Source organism: Notolabrus celidotus, chromosome 17 (genome assembly GCF_009762535.1).
Source record: "Notolabrus celidotus isolate fNotCel1 chromosome 17, fNotCel1.pri, whole genome shotgun sequence".
Taxonomy (NCBI): Eukaryota; Metazoa; Chordata; class Actinopteri; order Labriformes; family Labridae; genus Notolabrus; species Notolabrus celidotus.
The window spans coordinates 15,585,168-15,608,847 of NC_048288.1; positions in this window are offsets into that span (position 1 = coordinate 15,585,168).

A 23,680-nucleotide genomic window follows, 5' to 3' on the forward strand; every position below is an offset into this window, starting at 1 on the left:
TCCACAAATTGGTGCAAAAAAAGTGGATTTCCAGGTTCAGAGTAAACCTGCAGTGCCTAAAGCATGGAGAGTCTGGAAGGATCCAGAAGAGCTTATCATTTGTCATTTCTTAAAGGGGACAGTATGACGAGAGAGGGTTTTGAATAAGCCATTTAATAATAGGAAAGTTGTCCCACTAGATGCTGTATGTCAGTTCAGCTGTGTCGGGACTGCTACTGGCAGACAATCCAGGTCATCTGAGGATAGACGCAGCAGAGTTGAAAACCAGCGCTCATGTCACCGCAGCACATTCCTCGGTCTTTACACCACGGAAAAGAAAGCATTTCACCAAATTTACCTCCCAGTCATACTAAGATTGGTTGTGGGACTTACACGCCGTCAGAATCTGAAAATATCCTCCAACCAGACCCAGACTGGACCTCTGTGAGCTATTTCTGCTTCAGCTGTGGCAAAATATCAAGGAAAATATTAGTCAAAACTTGCCACTTGTGTGTAAATGAGATCAAGATGGATTAGAGGCTCTGGATTCTATTTGAGGCCCTATTTGAGGCCTTTATGAACCACAAGATTTCCATCCGCAGCTGAGAGCCAGCAGAGACCCAGATGTGCGGTACAGAGCCAGGGCAACTTTGAATGTGATTTCCTCTCTTAAGCCTTTAGTGTAGGTAAAGGCATTACGGGCGATCAAACCTCTTAGCCCTCCTACTTGTGGGATTTGATGTGCATTACTGACAGTGAGAAATGGCCTGCCTGAAATACAATATCTCACTTCAGTGGAAGATGGAGAGAAGGAGAGAGGGGGAGGAGAGGAAGCATGGAGAGGAATATTAGCCGACAATAAGAAATACAGAAACACAGCAGAGAATTTAAACCTTAGAGAAGATAGAGGGTTCATGGAAAGAGATTTACGTAGCTCCCTGTTTTAAAAAATATGAGTTTCTCTCAATATCAATGTTGTTATGGGTAAAAAATGAAGAGGAGTAAAAGAAGATGAAAAAGATTGTATATTATCTGACGTTCTTTTTTTGAATAATTGGCTGTAATTGGCTATTGGCTGATTTCACAGGACAAACATTATCATCATATCCTGTGTGAGTTATAAAACTAAATGAAGAGCAAACTCCTTAGCAAAGGAATCAAAATTAAGTATCTAATTATAGATTACTTACATTTGCACATTATGAGAAAAGCCCCGTGTACTAAAATTGAATTAGCACAAATATTTCAGATGTCTTGATGACATTTCATGCCAATAAAAATGTTTCTTAAATTATCATGAGGAAAAGTTGTTCATGACTTTACCTGGCAAGTATTGAAAAGGCACATCAGCTAAAGGTTCAGGGACATTTTTATTATTTTTGTCTTCTGTGTTGTACATAAATCTCTATTTCCAGAATAGAATTAATTTTTTGTCTAACCTTCACAGCATCTTGAGTGAACATGAATGTTGGACTCTTAAGTCATAGTCCTACACTTAAAACAAAAAAATCTCTACTAACAGATTCCACTTAAAAAAAAGTAGAGTATGTAACCGGGGTCTTGAGAATTTTTCTGGTTTTTATTTATAGAACATTTTTAGTCTGAGTAGTATTGACCAATCAAGTTTCATCAGGCTGAGGTGAATACAGAGAAAACAGTCTGTATGGAGAACAAAAGGTACTGACATCTCAGCTCCCAAAGGTGGTAATCCAATGATGATTTAGGTATTTCTGTTTAAAAAAAAAAGAATCCATGCAAGAGCAGCTAACAGCCTGTTTAAGATCAAAAACTTACACTTAGACACAAATCTGCTTGATGCTGTGTTATTTAAGCAATATATTTCCAATTAGCAGTTACATTACCTCCTCATTTTAAAAGTTGCTTTCTTCTCCTCTTGAGGACAGACCTGACAAAGCTTGACTCCTTACTAATCTGCATCATGATGTTATTTCAACAAACACAACACCTGTTGATTACAACAAAATCAGTTTCTTTTTCAGGGTTCATACCACTGAAATAAGGAGAGTGAAGTCTCTGTGTAACGTACTATTTACTAGGGATGCACCAATCCGATCCTGGTATCGGATATCGGCTAGATCGGACTCAAAAAGGCAGATCCATATGGCAGATCTATTCATCTCAGTTCTATGCTTTTCTGTGTTTACAACAGCCATGTGTGTCTCCTACGTCATCAGCGTCTTGATAAAATGTGCTGATTAATGTCACAATATCAGACGCAGAGAAGGGAAAGCTTCAAAGCTGGGTAGAGTAATAATGTATTCAATGATTTTAATCCCAGCTACAGGTACACTGTACTTCTGTGGGAAACACTACGTTGACATATTTTTTATTTTCTCATTTGCAGCATTTTTTTTATATAGAATATTTAATTCCTCTTATCCACTGCTGAGGTTTACAGTTGAATTGTAATATCTGTTGGTTATGAAGATTAACTCACCAAATTGCTGGTACACATTTAGAATCTCTTGAATAATGATACTGTGAGTTTAAAAATGTTCATTTTATTTTGGTTTACAAAGTCAGAAAAGCCTGAAGTTGCCAAAACATGATTCTATCCTCACATTAAGGAATAGAGATTGTTAAATCAATACCAGGATCGGATCAGCTAGTATCGGGATCGGCAGATACCAAAGCCCAGGTATCGATATTGGTATATGGACCTAAAAAGTGGGATCGATGCATCCCTACTATTTACAGTGATACTGTCAGAAGTCCAGGGAATGTGATGGACCACAAAATGACAGCGATTACTTCGGCAACATGAATGCAGCGCAGAAAAGGAGGTCTTGGCAGGAAGTTGTTTATCTCTAACTGCTGGTCACACTTGAATTACTGAACAGTTCTGTATTCCCAGATGCATTCAACACATAGAGGATGATAGATGATGATTTGTGATGGGTTTGGAGATAAGGAAAAATATATATTATATGATATGATAAAAGATAAAAAGTTGAAATAGTTCGTGCAAAAGTTAGCGGTGGAAAAGCAGAGTCTGCCAAAGTAATCTTGGTATTGAAAATCCATTTCATTCAAAAATCCACTTTTGTTGAATCCAACACTTAGGTTTGAATTATTCTAAATGATCTAACCGAAGAGGTCTGGCATTACTGCACCAGTGCATAAAGAGAGGTTGTAAAAAAGTATATTTTGACGGGATCATGGACAATTTTTCCTTTTTTCTGAGTCAGTTAAAAAGTTTTCAGACCTTTTTGCTAAAGACTGAAATCTCTAGCTTACGAAAATTAGCAGCTGAGTCACCACTTACCATTTCTCTACTTTGAAAACACGTTGGATTTCTCTGGTCTAGGCCAAGGTAAAGTCACTCTGTCTATTGATACTTTTCTAAAGAGCGTTAAATAAAAAGCGAATGAAAAAGTGATGTAACTCTGCTGCCCGACATGCTCGGAGGCAGAGAGGGAGAAAGGTGAAATAAAAACGATATTGAAGTGGCTCTTCCATAAAAGACTCTTTCACCTCGCTGTATTCACTCTTACCTTGGCTTATCTGTGCCCTTGCCCGTGATATAATTGAGCTTTTCAAAGTGGCGGCACATTAAAAACCCGACATATGGATTAGCATTTGAAAATGACGACAATTTAAGGGTTTTATTAACAAAGTGGCCGTAATTTTTATAACCAGGGTGAAGTTAGTGGAGCTGAAAGAAACCAGATGTTTCCCTTGACCGGCTCTCGGCCTGTAAAGGACATGTGCTGCTCCTGATACGGATACAGCAGAGCTCTGTGTTGTGGTTTCAAAGTCAGCTGGATTCATAGTGTAACATCCACACCTCCTCCGCACATGTTCATGCAGTCACACACACACACTGACACACACACACCGAGCACACTTCCTTCCTCCAAACCTTCCTATAGGGACTTCCTGCTCTGAGTGTTGTTTGCTCAGTGCCCACTCATCTCCCACTGACTTGGCAGCCACGTCCTCCTCCTGCTGTGTCTGCCTGTGTTTCTGTCCATCTTTTTCATAGAATGTTTATAAGAGGAGGTATTCAAATCCTAAACTTAAACCATACAGCTACAGATATCTTGCAGCCATCAGGGGGCGACTCCCCTGGTAGGAAAAAGGTCTGCCTGCGTAGAAATCTGTGTGAAAATGAGACTGATTCATTCCCTCTGTGAACTTTTTCCTTATGAGTTTATAGTCTTAATCTCTGGTTTCAAGCCTTTTTCAAAACACTAAATTCATTTTGTAAATTATAATCCCATATATAGTGAAATAGAGGATTAATCAAGGCTTAAGTGCGTTGCTATCTGACAAGTAGTTTTGTAAGAATCTTTCATTCGAAGCCTGTTGTTCTAATCAAATGAAGTATCCAAATTAATATCTCACCTGGGCCTTCCACCAGATTTGTGTCCGGTCCGTCTCCTCTCCGCTATGGTCTGGCTCTGGGCTCTCTCTTCCATCAGCACCCAGTGTTCTCGACGTAATAACTGCATTAATGAATATCCGACTCCTCTCCTCATCCATGTTGTCTTTATGGTCCTCTGAAAACCTCTGACCTGTTGACTCCAGGCCTGTATAAGACGAGCTGACGATAACACACAGTGTTTTATTCTGAAACTTTATCTTCTCTGTTGAGATTCCTGCGTCTTGCTCCGGCATCCGGCAAAAATAGAAATCTTGCATTTCTGATCCGAAGGGCTCCAACCGGCCATCTCAGAGACGCAGCCGGAACCCACGGAGTGGGAGTTAACACAGTGACTAGAATAGAAACCTATCAGATCCGGTGCCGTGACAGAATCGGAGACTGACCGGACGTGAATCTGGTGGAATTTGGCCGTCAGAGATGCAGCGTTATGGATGTGCTTTTCTATTCAAGCTAGTACTATGCTTAACTCACTGATTTTACTAACTATGGGAAGTAAACAAGACAAAGCTATCATATCGTTCTGAAAAGGTACAGAGCTGTAAATGTATTAAGTTTTCACCGTTCGACATGTAACCAGTTAGCCTCATGCTAGCTTGTTTGATAGTGGTGGTATATGACGTAAAAGGTCAACCGGAAGAAGGTCCAAAAGTAACTAGCTGAAAGGGGGCATATTACCACCACCTTTTTGTTTATTGAATAATAGGGAAAAGACAGTAATCTAGTTAAAGTGCCATATCAAGCTATTACCGTAGCTTGACTCAACAGTGCTGGTAAACTTACTGACGTAGCTCAGTGAACTTCAGGTAGATGGTCAATGTCATATCATAGGATCTTCTGTTATTGACTGATAAATAAAAGAGTCATTATTTTAAAAAAAAAATGTTAAAATCAAACCTCAATGATTCATTTTTTTAACAACTACCTGCTGGTATCTAAATTATTCGACAGAGGGTTTAAGAGCTGTGTGGGTTATATTTTGAAAGGCACATGTACACTGTAAAGCTCTTTCACCATGACTCACCGATGTACTTTCAAACCATTCTATCCCTTAATTATCTGATAAATTAGATTTGTTAACCCTTTGCTCAACTCCAGCTCCACCCTCATGTTCATCTCTAGACATTTATGGCTCAGAGTAAAATGATGGCAATGACCAAAGCGCACAACTCCAGGCTGCAAAACTATTGTCCACAAATTTATGTCCACTTTTTACAGTCTATAGTCTTTTCACAATACGTTTATGTTTCTTTGAGTATGCACAACATGCCCGCTCATACATATTAATGAGTAACTTAGCATGTGCATGCAAGCTGTTTATGTCCCAGTGTGTGTTACTGGACAGATGTTCATCCGGCCAGCTGACATCAGTGACCCTATTAGCTAAAGCCTAATGTGCAGCAGCTGACCCCCCCCCCCTCCCTAAACCTCTAGATGTGTATCCCTGAACAGGAAGTGTCCAAAGAGAGCATATACAGGATGGATTAACTCAGTGGCAGTGTGTGTGTGTGTGTGTGTGTGTGTGTGTGTGTGTGTGTGTGTGTGTGTGTGTGTGTGTGTGTGTGTGTGTGTGTGTGAACCTACCAGCTGAGATTCCTCTACAGAAACCCCAAACCCCTGAATCTGTCCTGAAGGTTAATCTGTGTGTAGGTACACCGTCTGCTGTCAGAGCTGATACAGATCTATGTCAACATGTCAAAAACTGTCAAAAAAATCTGAAAATCCAAATCCGCAGGGTTACATATATACACACACAGCGCAGAGCTCATTATTTTTAGTTGCAGTCCAAAAACATCCCCAAAATATTGAAAGTGATACTATGACACCCATGCATATAAATGTTGCAATTTACCTATGAGATGTTTGTATCTGTCGAGCATGTCAGAGATCTGTCAGGCTATCTTTCGTGTCATACACACATACACACACACACACACACCTTGCCATCGGCTCCATCTAAGACCCTCTGGTGGTTTTTTTGAAGCCATCTGGGAGAAGGGCAAGAGAGCTAACATATTTACATTAAATGTGCCCTTGGTGGCGATGAGACAAGCTGTTACAGCTAAAAAAAAATACTCCTCTGTTTGGGTTTAACTCATTTATAGAACCTGTAAAAGCTATTAAATTTGTAGGATAAGAAAAACATTTTTTTTTATACACTGTACTTTTAATATATACAGCATAAATAGTGTAGCTTCATTGGCAACTTAAAATGAAACTACCTCAATTTGACCATCAACAGGGTTTTTTTGGCTTTTGCACACCACGTCAGTTTCTTCGGATGAGTTTTTCAAATCTGTAATCCAGTAAAAGCATTCTGTACAGAAACCTTGCACACTGAGTCTGATGCATTTATTTTTCTATTCATACAAAAAATGTTTGCATCAGGCAGTGAGGATGGTTTTGTGGTTCTTACACTCACTGTAAAAAGAAAAAGAAAACACTTGGTCCATCCACTCCAGAAAAAAACTAGTCCAGATCCAGGAGAGCACAACCTATTGATGAAGGAGCTGCTGAATTCTATGATTGTGTTTCAATATGTTGCGGGATGTAGGTGATCCAGTTTGATACGCATCTAGCGGTACTAGAACCGAACATATTATCTCAGGCAGAAACAACTCGAAGCATCCACTAAACTTTTGGACGGATGTGAGAAAATGTAGAAAATCAAAGCTGTTACTAAAAAAAACATAATGATGAAAGTTTCACAGTTAGTGTGCAAACATGATTGACTGATGACCAACTTAACCACTCACAAATACATTTTTACTATGAAGTTCCAAGAGTGATATAGCAATGTTGTTAAATCGTGTTGGTGTTGCTTTCTACTTTCGATATAATGTGGAAAATCTTTATGCAATATCAAATTGCATCGATTTGTTTTACATAAGCTTCTATCATAAAATTGGTTGAGGTTAGGATTATTTACTTAATTTTGTCATCAGTTGTAAAAAAAAAAAAAAACCCTCATTATTGTGAATTTTCTGTCACTGTGTGAAATTAAACGTGTCCACAAACAAAGACAACAGGTAAAAATGAAGCTTAATGAGTTACAAGGTGTACCGAACACGAAACCCTAATTTGGCGACAGAGGGTCACAAAATTAAAGGTGACATATCACGCTTTTTTCATCAATATATATTGGTCTAAGAGGTCCCCAAAACATGTCTTTAAAGTTTATGCTCAAAAAAACACTTTGAAATCAGATTTTGGCATGCCTGAAAAGTCCTCTTCTTCATTCCTCATCAGAACACTCTGTTTTCCCTCTGACCACGCCCCCTCAGGAAGTGGATGTGCCTCGGCTCTCCAGCACGTTGATCTAATGTTTACATGTTGGCTGAATATACACGGCTGCTCAGAGATCGCGTTACTTCAACCCTCTGAATCTGATCCTGACGGAGAGGCGCCTGTAGCAGGACCTTTCTGAACGATTGGTCATAGATTTAGTGTTTCTTGTTGTTTTATTTATCAGTATGTAGACGTGTGTCTTGGTACACAGCTACGAACATGTAGCTATGTGGCTATGCTAACTAGCGCTAGCACTTATCCATGATAAATAAAAATCATCCACTAGATCTTCAAATCTGCAGACGTGGGGAGTAAAACCGACCTCTGCCAGAAAGGCAGCAGGACCTTTTATGAAGGATTGGTCACAGATTTAGTGTTTCTTGTTGTTTTATTTGACAGTATGTCGGCGTGTGTCTTGGTACACAGCTACAGCTACAGCTACAGCTACAGCTACAGCTACAGCTACAGCTACAGCTACAGCTACAGCTATGAACATATAGCTATGTGGCTATGCTAACTAGCGCTAGCACTTATCCATGACAAATAAAAATCATCCACTAGATCTTCAAATCTGCAGACGTGGGGAGTAAAACCAACCTTTGTGTTTATTAAGACAGCCTACAACTAGCATGCCTCCCTCCTAAGCTCCTTGTTAGCACACATTTGTGCAGGTAATGAAAAACGGAGGGGGGATTCAGTATTATTTCATACAGTCTATGGGCTGAACAAGCTCCGAGCTCTGACTCCGTGACAGACCGGATATTGTTGTTACGTAACAAAAACACGGAAGTCTGAAACCGCTCGTTTCACACACATTTACAGAAAGGTGTAGAAATCAAAACAGGGGCAGAATGGATTTTTTTCATTCTCGGGGGGTTTGTAGACATGCCAGGGACACATATTTCAGGTAAAGAACCATTAAAAAGTCAATTTTGCATGATATGTCACCTTTAAAGCCTTGACTAAATATCAGTGAAGTTTGGCTGGACATATACCCAGTTTAAAAACCTCTACATCCATGAATATAATCTCAGTTTTTTGAACATGTGTGACATATTTTTCACGGCAATAAATGTCATAGCTGATTTAAAACAACTAAAGCTCAAGTGTAGAGGACAGTTGAGAGAACACACAGTTCCCACACTACACTTTCTCCTTGCACTATCTTTATTTTATGGTATTTGAAAAGTTCTGTGGCATCGTTTTATTTAGTTAAATGGAATATAAAAAGGACATAACATTTCACCCTCTTAGTTTATCAGCCAACCTTGAGCTGTAAAGGCTTTATTATATCTCTGCCTCTGAGGGGAAAACTTTGCTTTTGGCTTCTTTTGCACTTACTTTGAAATCACAATATCTTTCACAGTAAATAGAAGTCTATAGTCAAACTATATATATGGTCAAGGCATTGTTATAATACAATCAAGGCTTTGTAACTTTACTTGTTAATCTCTGGCAAGTTGTATAAACCACTTTCCACTACACAATCCTAATGGGACTACTGTTTCACTACAGAAGTTTGTGTGAGCATATAGAAGTACAATGTAAATACCTGATTGTAGCTTTATATGATCTATTTTCTTAATATTGTAAATCTAAATACATTTTTAGACCTACTTTATCGTCCGAGGGGAAATCTATTTTTCTCCGTTATTCAACTTGCATATGCTGTATAATAGAAACACAGTCCTGCACAAACAGGATCCCTTGGATATGCACTGATGGACAGACATCAGAGTGAGGATGTCGCACATTGACGATCGCCCTGATTAGTTGAGAGTTCTGTATTTTGCTCAATGGCTCCACAGTAATGCCCAGGAGATAAACTGGCTCCTGTCAAACAACCAGTCCCAACCTCCATACTTTGGTCTGGACCAGGACTTGAATCAGCGACCTTGTGGTTCCCACAGACTGAGCCTCTGCCTCCTCATAACATAAACTTTTCAGAAATCCATTGACCCAGTGAGCACCCCGACTAAAACTGTAATCAAAGGATTTGGTGGACTCAGCTATCAGTCAGCTCATTATGGTTTAATGTGTTTTAAAAAGAGTTCTTTATTGGTTCCACACAGGCCTGTTTTTGTGCAGCACCTGCATGCGTGTCTAATACTAAACACGTAATGAGTGAGTGGAAGAGTGACGTGATCTTTGCCTTTCAGAGCCACTTTCCACCCCGACCCCAGAGTCCAGAGGTTAATGACATCATTAGCATTCTGTTGGGGCTCGCCCGGCCTCTCTTTCCCAGCAAGGCTCAGGCTCTGCTCAGAGGCTGACTAAGCCGGGGACTTAACACTGAGCAAGTCTGAGAGCAGAGATTGTGTGTGCGAATGTTTGTGTGTGTGTTTAAATGTGTGTGTGTGAGAGAGAAAGGAGAGACTGGTGGAGGAGAAGGGGGAGGGAGATGGTGGTGATGTGATCACCCTGAAAGTGACACAGGATACTGGCACTGTGAGTCACAGGCTGAGGATGAAGAGGAGGAGGAGGAGGAGGAGGAGGAGGAAGAGGAGAAAAGGGTTGGAGGGTGAGTGGGAGGATGGGGGATGGGGAGTTGGGACACTGGGGGCAGGAAGTGCTGGAGAGTGAGTGGACCTGTGAGTCAAAGGGAGTGTCCATTGACCAAGGACGGGCAGACGCACATACACACACACAATTTTTTTTTCATGTCAGTTGTGAGTATTTGTATAAGATGAAGTTAACTCCTTTATCTAACACCCATAATCATCTGACACATGGTTACAAGAGATCTCCAGACATCCAGACACAAAGGGTGCAGTCACTGAGATGTGACACCTTGATACATTAAAGAGGAACTGTTTTTTAAACCTGAAACACCCTTTTTTCTGTAGAATAATTTAACATATTTTGGAGTTTTCATGACTGATAGGACACCAAAAGTTGTGGAATAGCTCCAGTAATGACTGCAGGTTATCCCTTCAGGCAAATATGCCCAAACAAAGTTTGTCCAATTAGAGTGTTTTCACCGCTTACAGGCTTATATTTAGATTTTAGCTTCAAAAAACATTACTGGAACTAAACCTACAGAGATGGACTTTTTTTCTGAATAAAAAACGCACCCCAAAGTTCTCATAACAAACACCTAGTTGCCTGTTTTGTGTGTCTGTTTTATTGTTATTGGCAGGTCGTCTACAGTGTTGTTATAAACCTGCAAAAACCAACATGTAAAGTTGTAGTTTTGAAACTAAAAAACAAACCATTCAATACCAAAACATTAGTTTAATTTACTACAGGATAGCTCCTTTAGATGCAGCATTTCATTTTCGAGGGGGGGTCCCCAACAAAACACACAGCAAAAAAAAAGAGCAATGCAGCGTTCAACAGTACTGTGGCTTTTTTAGTATTTGCTTTAACATGTTTTTTAAATTGGCTATTTCAGTTGTATGGCAGCCCAAAGTGGTTAAACCTCTCTAAATGTTATACCCACAAACTCATCTTGACCCTCATAAATCACAGACAAGTGAGTGTTAGTGAAACGGCAACATCTCAGTTTCAAACCAATTTTCTTTCCTCCATACTTTGGTGAGGGTACTATGAAAATGCAACTTCATTCAAAGTAAACAGATACTCTTTCCAGTGTAATATCAGCTCTCCATCATGACTTAAATAAATGTCGAGTAGCAGGCTAACTACTCTCCAAGGGAAACTCCACTGACTCAGTGTTATTCTGGTGATGTAGCTCCAGCTGCGAGAAGCTAGCAGTGATGGAAACATCGGACCACAGACTCCTGCTCCATGTTATTTCCTCAGCCCTAATTGCTTTTGGTCGTTGGTGTTTGTGTGTGCGAGTCTGTGTTGACATTTCTTCGCCAGGGGAGCAAAGGGAAAACAGTTATGTAACCGAGGCTGGTGCCTTGTGGTTCTTTATCCTCAGGCATCAGCGTTTATTTCGCTCACTTACATTTAATTCTCCCACATAATCATTTTAAGTTTCTATTAGGTATGATCACACTCTGTCATTATATATCTGATCGGGAAAGCGGAGCACAGAGAGCCTTCATATGGATGTCACTTCACACCATGTGGAATTAGAAAGTTAGCATAGTCAGATGCAGATCTTGGCACATTCCCCCCCACACGACATTCAGGAAAGAGTAGCATTTAGGTAATGACCACAGTGATGATCATACCCTTCTGATGGCATTTAGCTTCCAGCATGCTGCACAGGCAGACACAGGAACGGGATAAATGCCAAACCCTGACGTCTTGGCCTGTTGTCATGCTTCTGGAAAAAAGAAGTAGAGCAGTGACTCAGGATTTTCTGTATTTTCCCCTCAGGTGACTCTGTGGGCCATGTCAACACATTAACTAGGGGAGAAGACACACAGAGGAGGGGGGTTAGAGGGGAAGTGATTTTCCATACGGGTGACTCTCACTTAAGACTTGGCCTGAAAACCTCCGCAGCAAGCTGAGGCCCTCACAGCAGTGTGCCAGTTCTGGCTCCACATGGGTATGTCACACCTCCGTGCCAGAACTGTGAACTGACCCAAATATAACCTGGACACTCTGACGTTGCTGGGTTCTCCACTTGTCACGTCAAAACCATTTTAGCTGAGAGGCAACACTGATATGGCCGGACTGGGGTCAGTACAGGGTGAGGTAAACTGAAAAAAATGAAACCCAAAACAAGAAAGGTGATCAAATGTTCCTTTTTTTGTCTTTTAGCTTATTCTCTGTCTTCTTTAAAACTGTTTTAATATTGCGCAATGTTTTGTTGCAGTCTCTGCTCTACATTTTTTGGACATTTGGAAGTAGGGCTGTCCCAATTAATCAGAATTCACAATAAGGATCTTTAAAAAAAAGACATTGATATTGTGCAAAAAAACTAAGCACAAAGTAATGCTTATTTTACTCAACTATATTTAAAGTTGCCAGTTCAAAATCATACAAGCCATCAAGGGATACGACTTGGTAATCAGGTCTTCACAATCTACTTTCATTAAAGTATTTAACACTTGTTATATTCCTTTTGACTTAAAAAAAAACATGACAAAGTGGCATAAATCTTCTAAGCTTAATTCTTTAAGGACTTACAAAAGATGTTCTTTCAAAGTCAAATTTGAGGACACTAATAAGAAAATCTACTGTCAGCCATTTAATTCATCCCAAATTATAGATTTTAACAGAAACCCCACCTCTGACAAGGCAAACAGCCAATCATAGTTTAGGATTTTGGGGTGGCCAACTGGATTTCAAGAGGTGCCAGTGCCACCCTTGGCCACCCCCCTGACACGCCACTGTTGGTATTCACAAAGGACTTTTCATCACGACTCATCTTAAATCAAATATTCAAAAATTTGAGAGCTACAAAGAATATAAGTTAGCGTAGTTAGCTGGCTAGCAACACCCATTGTGTTGGGTCACATTTCTTACAGTTGTCATTTTAGATTGCAACATCCACACTTGTGATTTTGAAAACGTATATGTGGCTATCAATAAGGTGTTAAAGAACCTTTTACAAGGTTAATTTAACATGCCAATTAAGCTTTTGGGAATCTATATAACTGTAAATGTCACAGTAATGACTGGAAATGAAATAAATAAACAATATGCTTATTTGGCATGGCATTATTTCCTATGTAGCATGTGTTCACAGCACTCTATAGCCTTTGAAACTAGTCTTTCATTGCTATATTGCTATATTGACCTTTAAAATAACTTCTCTAGTTAATAGAGTGTAAAAGGGAAAGTCTGTTATTCTTTTTTATCCTCCACTCTAAATCAACATCGCTGTGATGCAAATTTTGTTTTTGTACGTTTGCCAAAGACCAAAGACCAGCTGTCAAATTCTGGGAAATGGGAATTAAAAACTCGCTCACCTCCCTTAATAAATCCAGTTAAATTTACCCTCAGCAAAGCAGCCAAACCAAGAGCTGCTCCTGAGGGGAAGAGACATGGAGCAATAATTAGGTACACTGCGCTCTGAGAGTTTGCTGCACCATAGAGAGAAGCCGTGAACAGCCCAAAGACGGTGTATTCATTAAGATCCTCACTTCTGTAATCACATGTAACCCCGGTGGCCCAGGATCAAATCCCCATGCACAATCCTCCCTCTAGAGCCTCCAAGAGTCCCAATTGCTTTCAAACACTGACTGGTTAAATAAAGATAAAACAGCTGAGATGAGACATCCAACAATTCATTCAGTGGGAACATCAATTTATGCAAGTTCTCACTCTCAACACGACAAACAGCAAAAACAGTGGCCCAGTGTTTCAAAATAAAAGCTTGCTTGTGAGCCTCTATCCTCATTTCTGGGGCCTTTCCTCTAGTCCATGGTTTTGGTATATCATTAAAGTCAGGTGATGTAGAATAAAGAGCACTTAAGCCCACCTAAGTTGGCGGTTGCTTGTGATGAATCGGTCAAGCATGTAAAAAGACAAACAAAAACAAAGATCTGGGCTCCATCTGTGTTTCCATTTGTGTTAAAAGGCAATCAGATGTTTTAATAGTTGGTAAATGGATCAGGTACTTTAGTTTAGGCATAAAGGCCAAGTACATACCAGTCTGGCTCCCACCCTTCTTGTCACACTTAAAGGAATTACGGAACATTAAGATACAAGGCTCCTCAAATTGACTTGAAAAATCAACATAATCCCCAAAGAGAAATTAAAGAGAATAAAACAGGATATTCTTCATCCTAATTTATTGATATCTCCTCACTTGTGATAAAGTGAACCCAAGCAAGAGTAACTCAAGCTCAAATAACCCAAACACAGAAGAGGTCTCAGTGACATCATGCTTAATGTGGATGCTTAAAGATGGCGGTGTCCATGTTGGAAATTCTGACTCCAACTTTTGGCTAAGCTAAAAAGTAGGGAAGAGGTAGAGTTGCAGCCTGGCAAACAGCTACAATGCACCCACCTTTAAATAATGAACAGATAATTAGATTGATTAAAAAATCATTGGTTTCATTGTTCAACACTGAAGGCTGCCGCTTGATTGACAGCAAGACCTTCCAGTAGAGATCTTGATACGGGTCTTAAGTAGAGATGTTCCAAATACACTTTTTCCCTTCCCAGTACCGATGATGAATCCTAGATTTGAGTATCAGCCAATACCGAGTACTCCTAATGACAGTAGTGTGATAAGATAATAGACTATCTTTGATGAAAAACATGCATGGCTGATATTTTGCAAGCTTTGACTAAATCTACAATTCTGCTAGCACCAGACTTTTGTTTTTGGCACCGGCTAATTTATCTTAAACAGCTGATCTATTTTTGGAGGCTACTTGCTATGTGACTAACATATTTGCCAGTACCCGATGATACATTTTTGAGCAACTCTATTCCTGAGAATTATAAAATCACTTACCTGACATTGCATATTTGTTACTGCTCCTCTGACTGCTTTAATATGAAAGTCAAACTGGATTTTCAATATTTACCATTCCTATCTTGACAGGAGAACACTGAAGCTCGAGTGGTATCTACATTGAAACATTATGAAGCACTGGGCCATTGACAAAGCTGTCATATCTGACAAGTTAGATGTGAGGATGTGTTGAAGTCCCTGCATGTGACCACTCAAAAACACAAACTACCATGCTGTGTTCTCTTATCTGATTCAGAACCCGGCATCACATTGGACACAGTGTTGGATTTAAACGCCTCCAACCTTAATAGTCAGAGTGAGTTTTTCCTCCATGCCAAACCTGGCTCCTGAAAAAGGAAATCACCTTGTTGTTGAAAGGAAATTGTGTTGTTCCAGATGTGTTGGCCTGAATACTAAACTGTCTCCCACTCTGCTATACCTGTAAATAACAGCCATTCCCTCCCTGCCTGTCAGCTGCTTTACATTTCACAACTGCAAAGTGGCCTGAAATTAAAAGCTCCCTTGTTATCTAAAAACAGACGGACGGGCGACGTAGCGCAGCTTAAACACTCCTGTACTAATTGATTCAAACCATGCGAGCGAGGGAGTGAAAGAGACATGTTTGGGGGAACAATTGCGTAAAAGACAGCACCATATGTGGTCTTTAGATTTATGTGCAGCTAAATAAAAAAAGGAAAAACTGGCGCGCTGCCTTTTGCTTGTCAGGCAATTGCTTACGGCTAATGATATCACGTAAAGGGATGCTGAGGGAAGTGCTGCCGTGTGTGTTTATGTGTGTACATGTACAGGGTGGGGAGTGTTTGGGTGTGCTTCCAGAAAGAAAAAAGGGGGGGCAATTTGCATGGGATTGATGCACAGCACACTGCAGCGCCAGCAAGAGCTATACAATACGGTTGTTAAAGCCATGTCTCAGCCTTTTGTATGTGTTACAATGGAGGGATACTTCTTCCAAGCATGTGCAGCGGATCACTCAGTTTTACAGGTGAGAGTTTAATATTGGATTCACAAGAGAAGCTGCTTTCTTGGCAATAAATGGCCACCAAAATAAACAGAATTTAGTGTTTTTGTGTTGGATTAAATCAGTATTTTCTGACAGATTACGCCATACAATTCAATACCTTTCCTGGTGAGCAGCAGAAGGGCATCTTGTCCGTTATATTTACTTTGTTTCCTCGACTTTGGCCGACCCTGCAGCATCCTGGCTGCCCAGGAAGCGGGGAGCCTTGTAAATTAGATTAAGATACTGTGTGAAACACTGGTTCATTCCATAATGCTGTATCGACATTGGCAGCTGCCAATACAATTCATGACATCCTCATCATCATCCCGAGTGGAATGAACAGCGCTGTCAACTCGCTCTGCAGGGTGGAGGGGAGCTGTAGGCTGATGGAATAAAAAAAAAAAAAAGACTCTGAAGGCAAAGTCATGTGAACATACAGGACACAGAGAGATTCATAATAAATAGTTCATGTTCAGTCAAGTTTTAGAGGTCAGAATTCAAGCCACTAGAAAAAGCCTTTAAGTATGCAATTCACACTTTAATGAGCATCATTTTAAACTCTGGATATTGACTTTGTTTTTGCAGGAAAATGCTTGAATTTAGTTATTGTACTGGTTTGAATGGGACGCTCAAATGCTGTTAATGCTTTGCTGCTGTGTTCCAGGTTAAGTCATGAAGACATAGGGGCATCATTTTCATTTTATCGGGATCACAAGTGGTTGAAATACAGAGTTACTTTTGGCCTTGTGGGGGTTGGATCACATGACCCTTGAAATCTAATCGGCCCACACCTGGATCCTAGATTGTTGGGGCTCTTTACTTGTCAGAGGGCTCACTAATTTCAAAGCTAACTATTAGGACTGTTACTTTAAATTGTGACTTTGGACAAACATTTTCACACTGGATTTTTTTTATGTTGTGAACACACATTTTTCCCATCAGGAGGGGGTGCTCCTCCTTCTTCTGTCATATTGCATAATACCACCAAAGAGTAAATTAGCATTCAGTGTCTTCCTAGCCAGCTCCAATTATTGGTTTGGAAGGGTTAAATGCTAACATCAGCTGTTATCTGACAGTAGCTAATGGGTTATCAAATGTATTTGAACATAAGAAGATTTGAGGTCGTAGGGTAAGTGCTGTTGTTGCGCCAAATTCTGGTGAATTTATTGCAACAATGGCATAAATGATTTTGCTATCGTAAGCTCTGTCTGCAGGTGATTATTGACGACCCAAGAATCAAGTGTTCCCTGCTGTTGTCCACCTGAAGGACTTCATGCAGGCAGTGGGTGATCTATTTTTGGCAGAGGGAGTGTAGTTTTGCAAAAATTTAGCATGAGTCAACACTAAAAAGTTATTGATTATCAGTGCATTATAGCTTTGAGAAAGACAGATGCTAATACTGCATATGATAAGGACAAATAGAAAAAGAAAATCTAAGTCACTGTTTGGAGACCAAATGAGATACTTTTTTGTGTACTACTTCCTGATTCTGTCATGCAAATCTTCATGATAGTGATGGGAATTCCGGCTCTTTTTAGAGATCTGGTTCTTTTGGCTCGGCTCATCACAAGGAGTCAGCTCTTTCAGCTCCCAAGTGGGTATGTAAAAAAACATACATTTTATCAAATGTGTATTATTTATAAGGCTTTATTTATATACTCAACATGGAGCAGAGTGCTAAAAAATGAATTATAAAGTACAAAAACAAGACCAATCTCAATTAGACAAAAAGGTCCAATCTCTGATTGATTGTATTCATTCTAAACTTTTTAACACCTTCATTAACATCAGGTTCCCTTTATTCTTCCAATTGCACTGATGGATAAACAGTTCTAATTTACATGACCTGGATGACTGAGAACCTTCACAGACACTTCTAATGCACCTTTGCAGGTTTTTTGTGGAGCCTGATTGATGACACTTTCACCTTGCACAGTCAACACTCTGCCCTTAAACTGTCTATGCTGTTGAAATGCGTCCAAATTTTACTGCGTTTCCTGCAGTCACTTGTTTTCACATGAGGCTTTAACAGGAAAAGACGAAAAAAAAAAAAAAAAAAAATTGGCTCCCAATCAGGAGCCGGCTCCCATTGTTCACCTCAAGGAGCCGGCTCTTAGAACCGGATTGTTTGCGACCGACACATCACTACTTCATGAGACTTAAGTTTAAAGAGCCTGGGAATGACTGACTGACTGACTGAAGTTTAGTTCAATCAGACAACTCCTGTTGTATTGAATGAAACTTCACTGCAACATACACAAGAACATTGTTTGCATTTGGCATTTCTACATGCAGTAATAATTGGATATTCATGAGATAATATATTAAACTCCCTCAGTCAGAGCCTGCAGGTGGTTGCTGCTAAAAGTTTGAGCATATGTGCAGCTAGTGGCAATGGCGAAGCAGAAAGTGACCAGAAAATCTTAACTAGACCAGGGTATATTGGGAGGGTATGTTTGTCAGGTGATTGTGAGAAAGATGCACGTTAGTGAAATCAGTGCAGTCAAGTTATATCTGTCAAGTAGCTCGCAGGTGTTGCTCCATTCGATGTATCTACAATAAAAACATCTTGAAGCCTGCATTACAGTACACATGTAAAATTCATTTCAATCAGAGTGTGTAGCCCTTATGTAAGAGTATATTTGTCTTGATGGTTTATTTAAACTTAGATTTTTGTGTATGTGTATTAATGCTTTAAAAACAATGTTTTACAGGCTCTAATACACCTGACTTTGTTTTTGAAATGTGAAGAAACACAACCTCTAAATTGACAAAGAGAGGGCAATAGTGATGTGATACACATTCGGAGCTTGCACCATTTACAGACTCATGTCACCCTTGGAGACGAGGCGAGTTCATGCCTGACCCCTCTCCTTTCACCCCCTGCCCAGGATCTGTGGAATAGTTTTACATATCTAGCCGACCTGTCCATCTGACATGACCTCGGGGCATGGCGGAAGACACGGACAGGCTTAACCAAATCTCACGCAGCCTGGTTGAAAAATGACTCTCCAGGTAATGTGGGCTGGAAATATTTTCTTTGCCCCCTCTCTGCGGTCCCAGGTGAATTCCACGGGTTTTAGAAGGCCTCTTTGAATTCAGCCGAGACTCTGCAGAGAACAATCAACGAACATGGCTGGCTGATTATGTACGGTCGGTGTGGGGGACATTCTCATTCATGTATGCATCTCAGCATGTGAAGTTCTCTATATTCATCTTATGAATGTGCAGCTCCCTTCAAGACACACTTCTGAGGAGAGTCACAGAGGTGCAGAACACCAATACATATCCATAATACACTGACTCGTGCCAATACCTGCACTGTCTGCCATATAATCATATTTGTATGTATGCAGACATGTTTGCATAATTAAGGGTTCCAGATGTTACATGGAGCATCTGTAAACATTATTAAATGATTGTAAACAAAATTAGAGGCTGAAAAGGATCCGTAACCTTTTTTTTCACTCTAGTAGACTTGAAATGAGAGTTTTCTCTTAAAACCCTGCTGCAGGAGATCATGTGTTACTACATGTTTAATTCAAGCTAGAAGAACAGCATCCTCTTCCTGTCTCTTGTTAAACATCAATAGTTTATTTTTCACCATTCAAATAGATTTTGTGGTTATACTATTCTGTTACTGGCTTCCTGCCAGTTTCAGGATCCAGTTTGGGCTGGCACCACCATACCTGTCTGACTTTTTGTACCAACATGCTCCAGTCAGGGCACTGAGGTCAACACACCAGATGCTTTTGGGTGTCCCAAGATCCAGACTAAAAACCAGAGGTGAAGAGCTATTAGAGTTATATTTATAGTGGTTTTAATGCCTTTTTATCCAATATTGACTTCTACTAGTATTACGTTTTTAAGCATGTACAGTACTTTGGTCAACTGCGGTTGTTTTAGATGTGCTTTATAAACAAACTCTGGCTTGATATGTTGATAATTGTATATGTATAAATATTAGGGATGCACCGAAATGAAAATTCTTGGCCGAAACCAAAAAATGAGGAAGCAAAGGCCGAAAATAGAAAACCGAAACACCGAAATAAATTATTATGCCAATTATTAGTAGGGAGACCAGGGACAGTTGTAAGATTTCACTCCTTGGATTTGAGATTAGTCCATGCATTTTCTGTTTGTTGTTACACAGGCATTTCTATGTCATTTATTAGCAGACACTTGAAGCTAGTTTGTATAGCAGTTTGAACACACTGGGTTAAAAGAGCTTAAAGTTATAGACAGAAATGTCAAAAAATGTTATATCTGTCCCCGGTCTCCCCTACCCAGTGGCGTGTCCAGAGGGGTGGCCAAGGGTGGCACTCCAATTGACCACCCCAAAATCCCAAACGCCATCAAACCACATCCAAGTAATGATCTAAGAGTGTACTTTTCTTTGTTTTCACTCTGTGGTCTGTCTCAACCTCTTTGCTTAGAAGACGCTTCAGTGCTGCAGTTAAAGGAAAAACGTCTGCTACAGATGCATCAGAGGAACTGATCTCTTTAGTTAGTTGCTCACATGGGATAAGAAAAGAGGGAATGTATTCTATTAAGACCCACTGGTGTGAAGTGAATGTCGTGGGGAACTCCTGATCCGCGCTATATGCAGCCAAGAATGGCTTTGCACAAAGCAAACCAGACGCGTTTTTTGCGTCATCACAACATTTTGTTTCAGCCGTGTTGTTTCGGTGGAAAAAGTGTTTCGGCCCAAAAACCGAAAATGCAGTTTTGGGCCATTTTCGGCATTAGGCATCCCTAATAAATATGTTGTCTGTATGCCCAAACAATCTCTTAATATTTTCAGTTAATAAAATTTAAGGTTGCATCTCAGTAGTGTGACGTTAACAAGTAATTGGTAGCTTCTATTAGCTGCATATAAAAATGGATAATGTGTCTGTTTCCTCCTCTTCTGTTGTACGATAGTGAAGCCAAAATACCAACCAAATTATGAGTGCTGACAAATTGTGCTGGTGATGATGTCTGGAGCCGGGTAGACATCAGCTAGCCTCATTATTGTTGTCCTGCACCATCAGCTTACCAAAACACATTTAGCATCCTTTATCGTCTACCTGCTCAGGATGTGAGATGGGCTCAGAGACACCCACGTCTAGTGCTATAAAATATATTAATAAGGTGCCACAATAAGCATTGTGACTGCTGCAGGTCTACTTGCCAAAATTTTATCTTTCACTCCTGCTGAATGGGAGGACCCAGAGCATATGACTTCTCATGAAATTACTTTGCTATGTCGCTCTGGGTGATAAAAGTTGTAATCAGTAAACATATCCATCCGCACAGCGCTGAATCTCTTTGTTGATGCATTGTTTTGTGATCACTGATTCAATTAAAAATGTCTGGCTTGAGAATATTATGGGGGCTTTTAATCAAGATAAACACATGCTACAGTGGATACAGAGAATTTACGTGGTTGTGCAGCGGGTAATTTCTAATAATGTGTCTTCGGAACATTCTGACAAATACGTTTGGAAATGAGTGTCTAATGATATGGCTGCTCTTTTTGACCTCTGCTCATGCTAATTGAAAGATCATGATGCTGCTGATGGTGTTTTCTTTCTAGTGTGTCCTCAGGTCTACCTCATGCTCTGATCTGGTCTAATTATCGTCAGAGCTTTTCAGATCAGAACTGACTGCAGTCAGTTACACTGCCCTGACTTGAACTGTCTGAAAGATTACCTCATAAATACACTCCATCGCTCTATATGTGGATATTTTATTCAGCTAAAGAAGGTCAAAATGTTTAATGAAACATATAAAAGATTAAACTTGAATCATTTATGTTTTCAGTAGAAATCAAATATTAAAAGATGGAGTAAAAGATTGTTAGTTTTGGTCTTATCATGGTTAAAACACGTGTAGTGGGATAGCACAAAAACATACACTCCTCCATCTTTATTAATTTCTGTTTTTTCTTCATCTTTTCTCTGTTGTAGCTGTAAAAAAAAAACATGTGCTTTTATATATAAGTGCTTGTACAAGTTAAAAAATTTTTTTCCTGTTTCTGCATATTTCTGAATATGAACCTGAGGGAAATATGAAGTATGATAGATTCAAAGCTGCTGTATACATCATTTCTATTTTCACAAAGAAGATGAAAGTAAAGGTGAATAAATAGAGGAAGAAATGTTAAGACTCTTTTAATTGCACATCAACCATCAGTTATTTGTTTGTCTATACAAGGATGGACAATGTGTCTCCACCTAATCCTGTTGTACAAAACTCCTGCAGAATACCCCCTGGTGGATACTGACATAGTGCTCATTTAAAGCCACAGTCTGGGGCTCTCCAAGCGGTGGTTTTGACATTCTGCTTCTTCCTCTCACCAAAACACACATTTAAAAGTACTGGTAAAACATCAGAAGGTTCCTTGGATGGCTACAGTCTACAGCAGAACAGATTCTTGTGTGGGTTTGAAGCAGACCCTCATGGTTGTGAAAAGTTCAATGACTCTTGTGTTAGTGTTACATTTCCCCCCACTGTTCCTGCTCTACATTGCTAGTCCGGTGCACACAGCGCTGCAGGAGTCTCATTTGTTAACAGAGCTGTCAATCTTGATGTCACACCACTTTGTATATCATTAAGTGATATTGAAAATTATGTTATCACAATAAAATATTTCTTATCAGTCGATATCGATAATTATCACGATAAATATCAAATCATTATTTCATTTAAATTTAAAAGCAGATTTTTGGTCCTGAGTGAAAGTTGAAGAAACCAGACAGTTTGTTAGTATATCTGGATTTAGTTTTCTGATAAACTTCTTGAATTCATCACTTCTGATGGTGCTAACAGGAAACAGGTATTTTGTGTAAAATTAGATTTTTTGTGAAGTTTTAGTTTGTAGATTCTTATTTTTCTCAGATTGAGGTTATTTCCATAAATCGATTTGCTCAAAATGTTTTGGCTTCACTTTGAGGGGGCTGTCCTGTCATCCACCTTTTTATACAGTCAGCAGGTCTTGCTCATGAAAACCCTATAATCACAGAGCCCCCTCATATGTTATAACAAGCAGTACAGTCTAAAAATGCTCTTTTTGAGATAACAGTTGATATCAATTGGCGCTATATAAAGATTGATTGATTATTTGATCACATGTCCCAATGTAGACAAGACTGGAACCATGCCTGTTGGCTAGTTCAGCTCAAGCTGTACTGGTTTCATATTTGACAACCTCTGCCATTGCCACCACTGCACTCAGACTTTCAGTCCCACAAACCCAGCATCTAACCCCAGGCTCTGGCCAGGGGGTCTCTAGATATGATCTCATCACTCCTCAAATTTGTGCACGTTAAGTAAATCTGTTAGGAGTGAGTGATAAGGTCAGAGTGGAGATGCCAAAGTCCAACGATGTTTTGCTGCTGCTGCAATAAAAGTTGAAATCAGCTCAGTGGGAGTTAAATATTTATAACAGCAAGAAAGCATGACATATTCTAAAGAAAACTGAGGTCTCATGAGCAGAAGTCAAACTGCACTCCTTGGTCTGCACTGATGCAACACAATCTGCACTTGTGAGGTCAGGAGTTAATGAAATTCCTGTGTTCGGTTAAAGAGTAGTTTAGGTAATACACTGTGCTGCGTACCAACCAGCCATAAATCATCCTAATTTAATAAATGTAGGAATAATGATGAGACGTCC